The 12,261-nt window shown below is 57.4% G+C and overlaps 1 protein-coding gene across 1 annotated transcript in view; it reads left to right on the top strand.

The window, feature by feature from the left end:
- The first annotated feature begins 1,126 nt into the window (after positions 1-1,126).
- The window catches only part of PIK3CD (phosphatidylinositol-4,5-bisphosphate 3-kinase catalytic subunit delta), a 54,904-nt gene continuing 43,769 nt past the window's right edge, over positions 1,127-12,261 (top strand). The window contains exon 1 of the mRNA XM_070404032.1: positions 1,127-1,178. The gene's annotated coding sequence lies outside the window, so the exon portion shown is untranslated. The remainder of the gene's footprint in view (positions 1,179-12,261) is intronic.

Consider the following 12,261-nt stretch of genomic DNA (forward strand, 5'->3'; position numbering starts at 1 on the left):
TGTTCGGGTGCCCTCCTGGCCACAGACCCAACATTCTTCCCCAGAGGGACCGTTGTCCCTCCTGGCTCTTCCACAGGCGTCCAGTGGGGAGTAGAGAGCCCGCAGCCTGGATCTGAGGAAACTGGGACCAGTTAGGAACCCACTCGCCAACCCGCTCGTCGCGCCCAAGCTCTCTCTGCTTTCCTGGCTAAAAGCAGAACAGTCGCGGCCCTCCCCTTGCTGCGGCCGGTGCTGGGCCCACGCGGGTCCTGGGGGGCCAGGTGTGGGTGGGAAAGCCTCTCTCCAGCTCAGTGTCCTCTCTGTCTAAGGCAGCGGTTCTCAACCTGTGGGTCGGGACCCCTTTGGCGGTCGAACGACCCTTTCACAGGGGTCGCCTAAGACCATCAGAAAACACATATATAATTACATATTGTTTTTGTGATTCATCACTATGCTTTAATTATGTTCAATTTGTAACAATGAAAATACATCCTGCATATCAGATATTTACATTACAATTCATAACAGTGGCAACATTACCATTATGAAGTAGCAGCGAAAATAACTTTATGGTTGGGGGTCACCACAACACGAGGAACTGTATTAAAGGGTCGTGGCATTAGGAAGGTTGAGAACCACTGTCCTATGGGATCTGAAGCCACTGGTATAATCTGAGGGGTGACTGGCCCCATCCCTCACCACCCCGGAAGCTGTGAGCCCACCACTTTCCCCCAGGGCTGGGCTGGGGAGACTCAGCATTTAGCCTGCTCCTGGCCTGCCTTACCCTTCCTCACACCCACTTCCCCGGGCTTCTCTCTGGCGCCGTTGAGGTTCTTAGGGTGTGTGAATGGGGGGGGGGGGGGTACGGGCTCCTGGGACCTCGATCTGGCTGTTTTCCTTTGTGTGCTTATGGAGCTTCCAGAGGCACCTGGGGTGATGCCCTCCAGCCGAAGACGGGGTGGGGGGGTGGGGGGGAAGTGGGGAGGGCGGGGGAGCAGATGAGGCAGCAGGAGGACCTGTTGTTTTTCCTGTTGCAAGTAAAAAGGAAACAAAGTGGGAAGTGGAGTGTGCGGGCTGTCAGCAGGCGGGGCGCCCCTACCGCGCCCCGCCTCCCTCCCTCGAGGCTCACTCGCGCTCAGCGCCCTCGCTCCAGGCGGCCGCCGGCCTAGCCGCCCCAGCTCGTCACCTGCGCGGGGCAGGTAAGCGCTGGCCTCGGGCTGCATCTGGGGGGGGGCGGGGAGGACACGGGGCCGCGGGGAGCCTGGCGGAGCCGTGGGGCCAGCGAGGGGTCTCCCGCGCGCCCGGCCGGTGCGCCCCGCTCCAATGCGCACCCCCCGGACCCAGCGAGGCCGGCAAAGGGCGCCCCTCGGGCGGGCCGTTGGGACCTCGACCGAGGCTGAGCTCGGGGACCCGGCCGCCCCCGGTGATGCACTCGCCCAGGGGGGCGCAAACAGCTCCCCTGCGCCTGCACCGAGCGCCGTGCGGAGCCGGACGGAGGGGCCCCGGCCGGGTGGCCGGTCCGGGCTGCGCGCCCAGCGGAGGGGAGGCCTCGAGTGCGCCCTCGGAGACGCGGGAGAGGGGACGCCCTCCCTGAGCCGGACCAGGGGGAGCCCGGCCGTGGCGGGTGCCGGCTGCGTTCCCACCAGCGGCGCGGGCCCCGGGCCCCGCGGAGGCGCGGGCAGAGGGGCGCGCACACCCTCCTGGCGCCTGGCCCTCCGCAGCGCTCGCGGGCGGGGCCGGGCTGGCGGGGCCGGGGCCGGGTGTGCGGGGCGCCGGCTCCGCGCGTGGACCTGCGGCCGATCCGGGTCGGCGCCCGCAGCGTGTTTACGGCGCCGCGCGGAGGTCGCCCCCGCTCTGCGGCGGAGCCCGGGTTTCGGCGGCAAAACCGCCTCCAGCTTTGCATTTCCGGACCCTTTTTTTCTTCTTCTTTTCAATACTCCTACCCGTAATTTCGTCTGAATGAGGCTTTTTTTTTTTTTTTTGAGCGAGTTTCCTGTTTTTATTTAGGCTTCCTCCTCTGCATTTTATTTTAACTCGAGGGGGACAGGGATCTTTCGAGGGGACCCGGCGGGGAGGCGCTGCGCCCCGCTGCTCCGCCCGCTTGGGAGGCGGGGGTCCCGAGGCGGGAACGGACGGGGTAGGGCTGGGGGGTCGGGTGGGGGCTCCCTGGGGCGGCCCGTGTGCCAGGTCGGGGCGCGCCAGCCCTCTGCTGATGGAGCTGCGTTCCCTCGTTCAGGTGCCCCTGGCAGGGGGGCCGCGGGGCTGGCGCCTCCCAGACCATCAAGTGGGGCTTCCCCCCACGGGCGCCGCCCGCAGAAAGGCCCCGCACAGCCGCGCGTGGATGTGGGGCGCGGGTGTGTCTCTGGGCGCGCGGGGAGTCCTCGCTCCGAAGTCTCCGGTGGAGGGGTCACTGCCCAGAGGGACCCGAAGCCAGGACTGACCCCCTGCGCGCTTCCAGAGTGCTGGGCACCGCGGGGCCGGGCAACGCCCGCCTCGGGTCTGGTCGGGTGACCGGTGCCACGGGGACCTTCCCCGCGGAGTGGATCGTGTCCACGTGGGTTCTCCGTTACCCCTGAGAGCCGGGTGCTGCGGCCTCAGGTCCCAGTGGAGACATCCAGGGCGCAGAGGCTGAGCTCACCTGCGCACCCCACGCGGCTCACAGGCAGCTCCCCAATCCCGGCTGGTCCAGAGGCCGCAGCCTGTCACCTGGAGGCGCTGTGGCCTGCGGATTCGGAGCAGGTTTCCTGAAAGCTCTCCGGGCTTGGGGATGGAGGTGTGGGGAGGGCGGGGCTGGGGGTGTCCCTTCGTAGCTTTTAATGCACCCACCTGGGTGCTGGCTGCAAACCCAGCACTACCATGAGCCACCCGCCCGATGGTGTGGTGAGTGGGGATGGAGATGCTCCCCATTCATGAAGCTGGTACCAAACTCCAGGAGGCAGGAGCGGACCTCCCTCCTCTGGCCCCTCTGAGCAGAAACCGCTGGCCCCTCCGCATGTCTGCGCCCTGCTGGGCTCATGGCTCCCCTTCAGGACTGCGGCCTAGAGCAGCCCACCCCCGTCCAGGCCTTTCTGGTGCTTTCACAGGCGTCTCCAAGTGATAATGGAGGGGAGGGGGGGGCGGAGGAGAAGGGGGGGGCGGAGGAGGGGGCTCTTAAAACCTGGTTGGCATTTGCCTGCTCTAAAGACAACCTCCTTCCAAGCCCCACTCCCCACCCCTCCTCTACCCGTGTTTAGAAGCCACGCAGGCCCCTCTGAGAATATAGATGTTTCTAGAATTAGGGCAAGTGCCCCAGGGGCTCCTGGGCACCGATGCCCGCCCGAATCCAGCAGGACAGGCTGCATGTCTGCAGCCCCAGGCCCCGCCGGTTTGTCGGTTCGCGGTCAGGCCGTAAAGCTGGATGCTGTGGGCGCCTTCCTGTCTCTCGCTTCACTGGGTTTAGCGAGTGTTCACTGAGGTCCCACTGGGAGCCGGGGCTGTGCTGAGAGCCGGCCGGCCGGCCTGGAGGGGCCTGCCCCGGGGGCGCGGTTCACGGGACACGCGATCTACACGGAACCGAGACCAGAATGAGACCAGCCTCAGACCCCGGAGCGCCCGCACCCAGCAGCCCAGCGCTGTTGTGTTGGGGGAGCCGGTGGGGAGCCAGGGGCCAGTTCCTGCTTCGTCTTGTTTTTCTTCAGTTGCGCAGTTAAAGGGAGAAGTGAATGTGCAACTTCTGAGGCAATTCCCCTTTGGCCGCTGATTTTTCAAAACCATTTTTGTTTAGAGAGCAGTTCCCTCCCTCCGGGCGGCCAGCTGCTCCGGCGGCCTGACTGTGGGGCTTGGGCCCTTCGAATGCTTCCTTCCGGAAAGTTCTTTAGAAACGCCCGCTCAGCCCCTCCCTGGGAGGCACACACGCTTCCAGGCAGGGCTCCTGCAGGTGGACGCCTGTCCCTGTCCCTGTCCCTGTCCCAGCCCCAGGGACCTCTGGGGACTGGCCTCCGAGGAGGGAGGCCCGCCTGCTGGGTGGGAGGGAGAGGAACGTTCTCGTATTCAAATGACGGAGGCGCCCGAGCTCCTCCTCCTGTCCTGTCCTGGCCGTTCGCGTGGAAACGGAATTTTCTCTCACCCGGTTGGTGGAAATCCCCGCAATCATAGCAGAAACGCTGCCAGTTTCAAGACGGAAAACAAAATTAAACCCCGGGAACCTCCCTGCCCGCTCTCTCCTTGCAGACACTGCCTTTCTGTGGCTTGTCCCCCAGGGATGGCCACTGTCCCCTCCCTGAGGCCACACAGGCCTGGGGCCTGAGGACGGCGGAAGGGTTCCTCCAGGGGCCCTGGCTCCCTGTGTGTGAGAGCCCCCCAGACACGACCAGATCACCCTCCGTAAGGCCGGGCTTCTCCTGGAGATGGGTGCTTTCTGGGGCGCCTGCCCACCCCCCCCCCCCCCCCCACCAGGGCAGAGGGGGAGCGGTTGGATACTGGGTGTGGCGGCTCTCAAGTGCTGTTTCTCTCTGCTCCTGGTTCACACATGTTGGGGGAATTGCCTTCCCCTCAGACAATGACCAGAGAGTGGCATTGTGGGGCGGGGCAGGGTTGGGTGGGGTGGGGTGGCGCCCCAGAAGGAAGAGGCAAGGGCTGCCTGCCTGGGATGCTCCATCCCTGGCTGCTGGAGTCCCCCCTGTGGCCGTTGTAACAAACCAGCCCCAATGTCCCAGCTTAAAACAGCCGACACTTATTCTCTCACAGCCCTGGAGGCCAGGAGTTCACAGTCTTCAAAGTCAAGGTGTGAGCAGGCCCTGCTCCCCCCTGGCGCCTAGGGAGGGGTCCTGGCCTCCGGGCTCTGTGGCTCCAGGTGCCCTCGTCTTCGCGAGGCCTCTCCTCTGTGTCCCTGCCTCCTCTCTGCCTCTTGTTAAGGACACTTGTCTTCGGATGTAGGTCCCACCCGGATAGTCCGGGATGAACTCATCTCCAGATCCTTCACGTAATTCCACGTGCAAAGACCTTTCCCCAGGTAGTTCCGAGGGATGGAGGCAGGGACCTACCTTTCCGGAGCCACGGTTCTCCCACTGCACGGCCGGGTGTTTCTCTGGTGCTTTCTGGGAAGCTGCTGTGCACAGTCATGTTTGCAAGGAACCGACTCCCTGCCTCCGGCCTGGGCTGCTTCCCCGGGGACCTTGGGCAAGGAAGTCGGGGCCCCAGAGGCCTCTGCTGTCCCGTTGTCCCCTCTCCTCCCCGCTGCTTCCCTTCCCCACCCTGCACTCAGCAGCCTCCGGGCTCCCAGGGTCCCCTCTTCTCTCCAGGGCTCCTCCCATTAGCAGAAAAGCGTGTCTCATCCATCACCCCCTCCCCCGCCTGCCCCCTCCCTACAGCTCACAGTCCAAGTCTGCCCCTTCCCTGTCCCTGTCCCTGGTCCCTATTCCTAGTTCTCTCCCTTCCTGTCCCCCCTCCACCCCCCTTCAAGGACGGCCTCTTCTGGGCTCAGGGCGCCTCCCAGCCCAGGGTTCCCCTCTTCTCTCCAGGGCTCCTCCCATTTTAGCGTGTCCCCTGTTGAGCAGGCCAGGAGAGGGGCACAGGGCTCAGTTTGCTGCTGTGTCCCCACATCCTCCCTGGGGGGACCACGGCTGTAGGATGGGGTGGGTGGTGCTGGGAGGGACTTGGGGGCTCTGCCCCCCATCATCGGCGCTTGTAGGAGGGGCAGGATGGGGAGGTGGGGTGCTCCTGGCTCTCTGAAGGGGCAGGGCCACGCTCCATCCTTGCTGTCCTTCCCGGGAGGGGCTTTGCTTTTTGTTATTTTTTTTCCCCCCTTTGGTGTGAAATCTGGAAGAAGTGCTTTCTTATCAATAGGGAAGCAAGATCGCAACCCAGTTATTGGAACTTTGAAAAGTCATTTACGTGTGGGCGGGTACAGAGGTGGACATGGGGGTGCCACCCGGGAGACGGAATATTATCACTGGAGTCAGCCGGACGGGGCTGTAATCTCAGCCGCTTGCCGCCTGCTCCGTGACCTTCGGCAACTAGCTCAGCCCACCGGAGCCTCAGCGTCCCCAGCTGTGACATCGGAACATCAATGCCTACTGTCGGGCTTTAAGGTTTCATATGTTGTCACCTGTGAGGTGCCAGGCACACAGCACAACACGCCGTGTCTGTAAAGGAGCTAGTAGGTGGTGTGGGGGCCCTAAGTCATTTTTTTTTAAAAATATATTTTATTGATTTTTTACAGAGAGGAAGGGAGAGAGATAGAGAGTTAGAAACATCGATGAGAGAGAAACATCGATCAGCTGCCTCCTGCACATCTCCTACTGGGGATATGCCCGCAACCAAGGTACATGCCCTTGACCGGAATCGAACCTGGGACCTTTTAGTCCGCAGGCCGACGCTCTCTCCACTGAGCCAAACCGGTTTTGGCCCTAAGTCATTTTTTATGATCCCACTATCCCAGCGTATCCACGGCCGATGTGGGTATCCTTTCCTTTTTTTATGAATTTGTAATTTACGTGTAACTAGTAGGCATGCGCTTTCTTACCGTAAATCTTACGTTTCACTTGTGATAAAATATCCGTCACAAGACCGACCATTCTGAAGCTTATAGCTCTTGGTATTTAGCACATTCACGCTGTTGTGCAGCTGTCCCTCCATTCATCTCCAGGACTTGATCGTCTTTACCCATTAAACACTCCCTCCCCGCCCCCTCTCCACCCCCCAACCCCCACCCATGGCACCCACCATCCTACTTTCTGTTTCTATGAATTTGACTAGACTCAGCACCTCATATAAGTGGGATCACACAGTACTTGTCCTTTTGTGACTCATTTATTTCACTTAACACAATGGCCTCAGGGGTCATCCATGTTGCAGCAGGTGTCAGAGTGTCCTTCCTTTTTCAGGCTGAGTGATGGGCCACCTTTCGTTTATCCGTCCCTGTGTCAACGGACACTTGGGCTGTTTTCATTTTTTTTTGGCTCCTTTGAGCAATGCTGCTGTGAACACAGATGGACAAACATCTGTTCCTTTCCTGCGGCGAATTCTTTTGCTCTTTTGCGTACACACCTGGACGTGAACTTGCTGGATCGTGTGGTCATCCCAGGTTTTATTTTCTGAGAATCGAGGCGGCATATGCTTTTGTAGTTTGCCTTTTTTCCATTTATTCTCAAAGTATCGTTGACACATAATATTATATTTGTTTCAGGTGTACAGCCTAGCGATAGACACTTAGGTACCTTGCGCAGTGATCACCCCGATAAATCCGGGAGCCACCTGCCGCCTTCCGTAGCTATTGCAGGACTATTGACTCTGTTCCCTAAGTCGGGCTTTACACACCGAAACTGTTTACGGCAGCGTGTACTTCTTAGTCCGCGTCACGTAGTTTGCATTTTTGCATAACATCGCCTCATTAACACGTCCCACGTTGCTTCATCACTAGCCACCTCTTTTAGTGGCAGGATACATGTCCCACGGCAGGACAGCGTCATTTCCTCCGGCCTCCTCCACTGGGGACATTGGTTTGCTCACACACACACACACACACACACACACGCACACCACTCTCAAAATACTGTAATGGACGTTTTCAGGCATGTGACTTTTTTCATAGTCAAAAATGATTGCATCGAAGGCACTGAACATAGTTAAAGGTCTTAGAGCTAAATGGTTTTCCAAGAAAGACGGGACCAATTTATCCCAGGAGCACATAATAGTTTCATGACCTTTGTGCCAGCATTGAATGATGTTGAAAAAAAAGAAGAGTTTTGCCCTAACCGGTTTGGCTCAGTGGATAGAGCGTCAGCCTGCGGACTCAAGGGTCCCAGGTTTGATTCCGGTCAAGGACATGTACCTTGGTTGCAGGCACATCCCCAGTAGGGAGTGTGCAAGAGGCAGCTGATCAATGTTTCTCTCTCATTGATGTTTCTAACTCTCTAACCCTCTACCTTCCTCTCTGTAAAAAATCAATAAAATATATATATATTTTTTAAAAAAGAATTAAATGAGATAGCCCTAGCCGGCTTGGCTCAGTGGATAGAGCATCGGCCTGCAAACTGAAGGGTCCCAGGTTCGATTCCGCCAAGGGCACATGCCTGGGTTGCGGGCTTAATCCCCAGTGTGGGGTGTGCAGGAGGCAGCCAATCAATGATTCTCTCTCATCATTGATGTTTCTATCTCTCTCTCCTTCTCCCTTCCTCTCTGAAATCAATAAAGAAATATATTTTTAAAAAAAGAATTAAATGAGATAAACTAGATAATGAACATTCCCTAGCACTTAGTTGATGTTCGCTGCTATTGGAAATATCAGAATTCAATCCAACCAGTCTCCATCCACCCTCGAGCTTCGTCTTGTTTGAACAAGAGGGATGCTTCACGCTCCAGCCAATACCATCGAAATGGTTTTATTTTTGTCACTGAATACATGCGCAACACTATGGTTGTATCATTACTTTGGTTTCTTTAAATATTACTTAAGTATGCATTAAAAATATATGTTTACATTTAAGAAACGTCACATACTAAAGAAGTCTTCTGTCAACATAATTCCTCAATATTTTTTTCCTGCTGTACATACATAAACAACTTAATCTATAAAGTCATAAACAATTTAACTATTAACACTAATGGCCCAGGATCTTGGTCTTAAATAAAACCAGGGTCTAGGGGGGAAAACACCAAAAAAGCCCAACTTTCCCCCTTACCTGGGGAAAAACCTCCTTTGAAAATGTTTCTTGTGTTCTGAGCCAACGAAGGGATGAGGGAAACCACACGTCCTGTTTCTGATGGTTCCCGGGCAGGCGCCGGGGCCGCCGCCAGCCATGGGTCCCTTTTCCCTGTCGTGTGCTGTGAGGGAGATTTGAATAATAGGGCCCGTTGCTGTCATTTGGAAACCAGTGATGAAGTCTATTTTTCAATGACCAGTAGGTGCCCAAAGATACTTCCCATTGATTTTTAGAGAGAGTGAAGGGAGAGGGAGAGACAGAGAGAGAACAACATCCGTACGAGAAAGATACATCAATGGGTTGCCTCCCACACGTGCCCTGACCAGGGCCAAGGATGGAGCCTGCAGCTGTGGTCCATGCCCTTGGCCAGAATTGAACCCGGGACCCTGGTTCATAGGTTGACATTCAACCACTGAGCCACACCAACCAGGCTGGAGGTAGGCATTATTATGCCCATTTTTTTAATATATATATTTTATTGATTTTTTACAGAGAGGAAGGGAGAGAGATAGTTAGAAACATCGATGAGAGAGAAACATCGATCAGCTGCCTCCTGCACACCCCCTACTGGGCATGTGCCCGCAACCAAGGTACATGCCCTTGACTGGAATCGAACCTGGGACCCTTGAGTCCGAAGGCTGACGCTCTACCCACTGAGCCAAACCACTTAGGGCAAGGCACAGTTTTAAGAACGAACAGAAAGAAAGCTTAATGCTGGCGTCAAACGCAAGAGCTGTAGAATTAGATGGAAGTTCAGGTCTTGGCTCTGACACTTAACCCATAGATAACTTTGACGCCTCGCCTTACCGCTCTGAGCCTCCAAGGTTTCATCTGAAAATTGGGCTGACAGTGGATTGCCGTGAAGGTTAGGAAGAAGGGAGAACCGTGCTACGCAATGGGCGCCCCAAAAGTGGCTCTTTTCACCATTGGATGCATGAGTCTTTGCAGCCCACGCAAAGCGAATTGCAGGAGCGAATGAGTTTGATATGAACAGGTATCTTTGTCTTAAGTCATTGAGGTTTGCACTGCAAGGTAAAATTTACTCACCCATGATCTTTTTTTAAAATCCTTGTCCAAAGATATTTCCCATTGATTTTTAGAGACAGTGAAGGGAGAGGGAGAGACAGAGAGAGGAAAACATCCGTACGAGAAAGATACATCAATGGGTTGCCTCCCACACGTGCCCTGACCAGGGCCAGGGATCGAGCCTGCAGCTGTGGTCCATGCCCTTGGCCAGAATTGAACCCGGGACCCTTTAGTCTGCGGGCCGACGCTCCATCCACTGAGCCAAACCGGCTCAGACCATCCATGCTCTGATTGGCCCCTCCACGAACCATCCGTGTGGAAGGCATCGAGCCAATGTCAGCAGTGCTCCTGTTTTACAGGTAGAGGTGGGAACGGCTTTGTCCTTTGTCACCAGCCTGCTCCTCTCCCACGTTCCGTGGTTTCAGCTTTTCTAACCCTTCGAGGTGGGAAGGCGCTGGGGGACCGGCGCTGAGCACTGTGGAGGTGAGGTCTTTTCTAGCCGTTTCCTTCCTTCCCCAAGGGCGGCAGGAGCAGCCCCTGGACTCGCTCACCTGGCCGGGACTGGCAGGTCAGAGCAGCTCGCCAGGGAGGCGTGTCGTGTGACCTTGGCCATGGCCGTGGACCCTGGCTGGGCCCTGTCACCTGTGAGCTGCAGCAGCGAGATGGGAGGGTCCCGGGTGGACGGGCTGCTCAGAGGCAGCTGCCCCAGACGCTCTTACTAGGCTTGTGGGGAAGTGCTTGGGAGATGGCAGTGGCCTTGACCCTCAGGGACTGTGTCTCTCCAACGTTCCCCCCCCCACGGCTCCAGCCCTCGCCTGCAGCCGCCCACCCCAGCCATGACCTTGCTTTGAAGCTTCCAGTTCTGTTTGTAACGGACGTTGGTTTTACATTCTGGTCCCTGTTTGTTTATCTGCGGGGAACAGTTCCCCCTGACTTTGGTGCTAGATGGGTGCTCTGGGAGACGGGTGTGTTTTCTCTGTGGCTTCCGCTACTCCAGCTCAGTGTCGCCAACCACGGCTCGAAAAACAAGGAATTGGGCAAAATAGCATAAAGAACGATCCGACCACGTTAGCTGCAACTCCGGTTTAGGGAGAGACTATTAAAACGCTACACCTCAAGTCCAAACATTGTATTTGAGCTTAAAGCGTGTCCACGGCCCTTGGTTCCCTGGTCTGTGGGTGCAAGACACGGGCCTGTGAGGGAGGCCTGGCCGCGGTGCCCACACGAGGCGCGTTGCCGTGGACACTCCTGAATTTTTATCGTTCCCCCTGTCTCTTACGGTTGCCGCGCCCAGGCTCATGCAACAGGAAGTTTGTTAATAAGGAACTTGTCCTTACTAAGTTTCTAAAGCGTCCGGCTTTGTTTTCGTGGAAACCGCTTGCTTTTCACGCCCGCGTTTCATCCACGCACCCGCTTACTACCTGTGTAATCGCGAAGGTGAGCAGCCGGCGGCGGGGGCACTTTGGGAACCACATGGCTGCCTCCTGTTGGCCCGCAGGGGCCTGGCAGCCGGGAGTGGCCGGCGGCCCGTGGCCAGCACGCCGAGGCCACCGTCAGGGTGATTTGAAGAGGGAATGGGGGGATTCCCCCCTGATTCTTCTCGTTAGAGGGCAGCTAAGAGGTCGGAGTGACAGAGCCTGAGCCAGAGGCGGTCAACCCAGAACTCCCATCCAAACGGCATGGCCCCCACCCAGCAGGTGTGGCTCAGTGGTGGAGCACTGACCTATGAACCAGGAGGGCACGGTTCCATTCCCGGTCAGAGCACATGCCTGGGTTTCAGGCTTGATCCCCAGTGGGGGGCGTGCGGGAGGCAGCTGATTGATGATTCTCTCTCATCATTGATGCTTCTATCTCTCTCTCCCTTCCTCTCTGAAATCAATACAAATATATTAAAAAATAAACTGCACGGCCCCTCGCTCTGACCGTGAGCACACAGGCCCCTGGAGGGAGGCGTCGGACCAGTTTCTTCTTCTGAGGCTCCGACAGCTGCATGTGCACTCCGGAGCTTTGCTGTCAGCCAGCTCACATTCGCCACCCGCGTTCATCTAGCTTGCTTTTTTTTTAATTTTTTGGTCTAATAATAGTAATAACCATACTACACACTTTCCGGCACTTTGGAAAGACAACAGTATGTTTTGAGTGTTACTGAGATCCCCGTTTTATGGAAGGGGAAACTGAGGCACGGAAAGGTTTAGTAACTTACCCAGGTGTGACCCAGCTCGCAAGGGGCAGGCCTGCTCCTCCCCACTGTCCTGTGCTGGGCCCAGGAGGAAGCGTGGATGGGCCCCGGGGCCCGGCTCAGGTGGGAGAGGTGTCCGTTGGCCGTGCAGGGGCTTCCCAGCTCCGTCCTCCCGTCCCCTCTGTCCCAGGACACCTCCCTCTCCTGCTGGCCCTTCGCCTCTGGCTGCAATTGGCTTGCTGGGCTCCGTTCCCCTGCAGGGAGAGGCTGGGGTGGGGGGGCAGTCGCAGTCCGCCCAGGGGGGTGCCTCTCCCCGACTCTGTCCGGAGGAAGCAGGCCTGGCCTCTGAAATCTCAATTGCCTCCTTGCCCAACGCTTGAAATTTTTACGGGAAAA

This window comes from Myotis yumanensis, unplaced genomic scaffold, assembly GCF_028538775.1.
Source record: "Myotis yumanensis isolate MYYU_CA2020_CCGP unplaced genomic scaffold, mMyoYum1.0.hap1 SCAF_2, whole genome shotgun sequence".
NCBI classification, from domain to species: Eukaryota; Metazoa; Chordata; class Mammalia; order Chiroptera; family Vespertilionidae; genus Myotis; species Myotis yumanensis.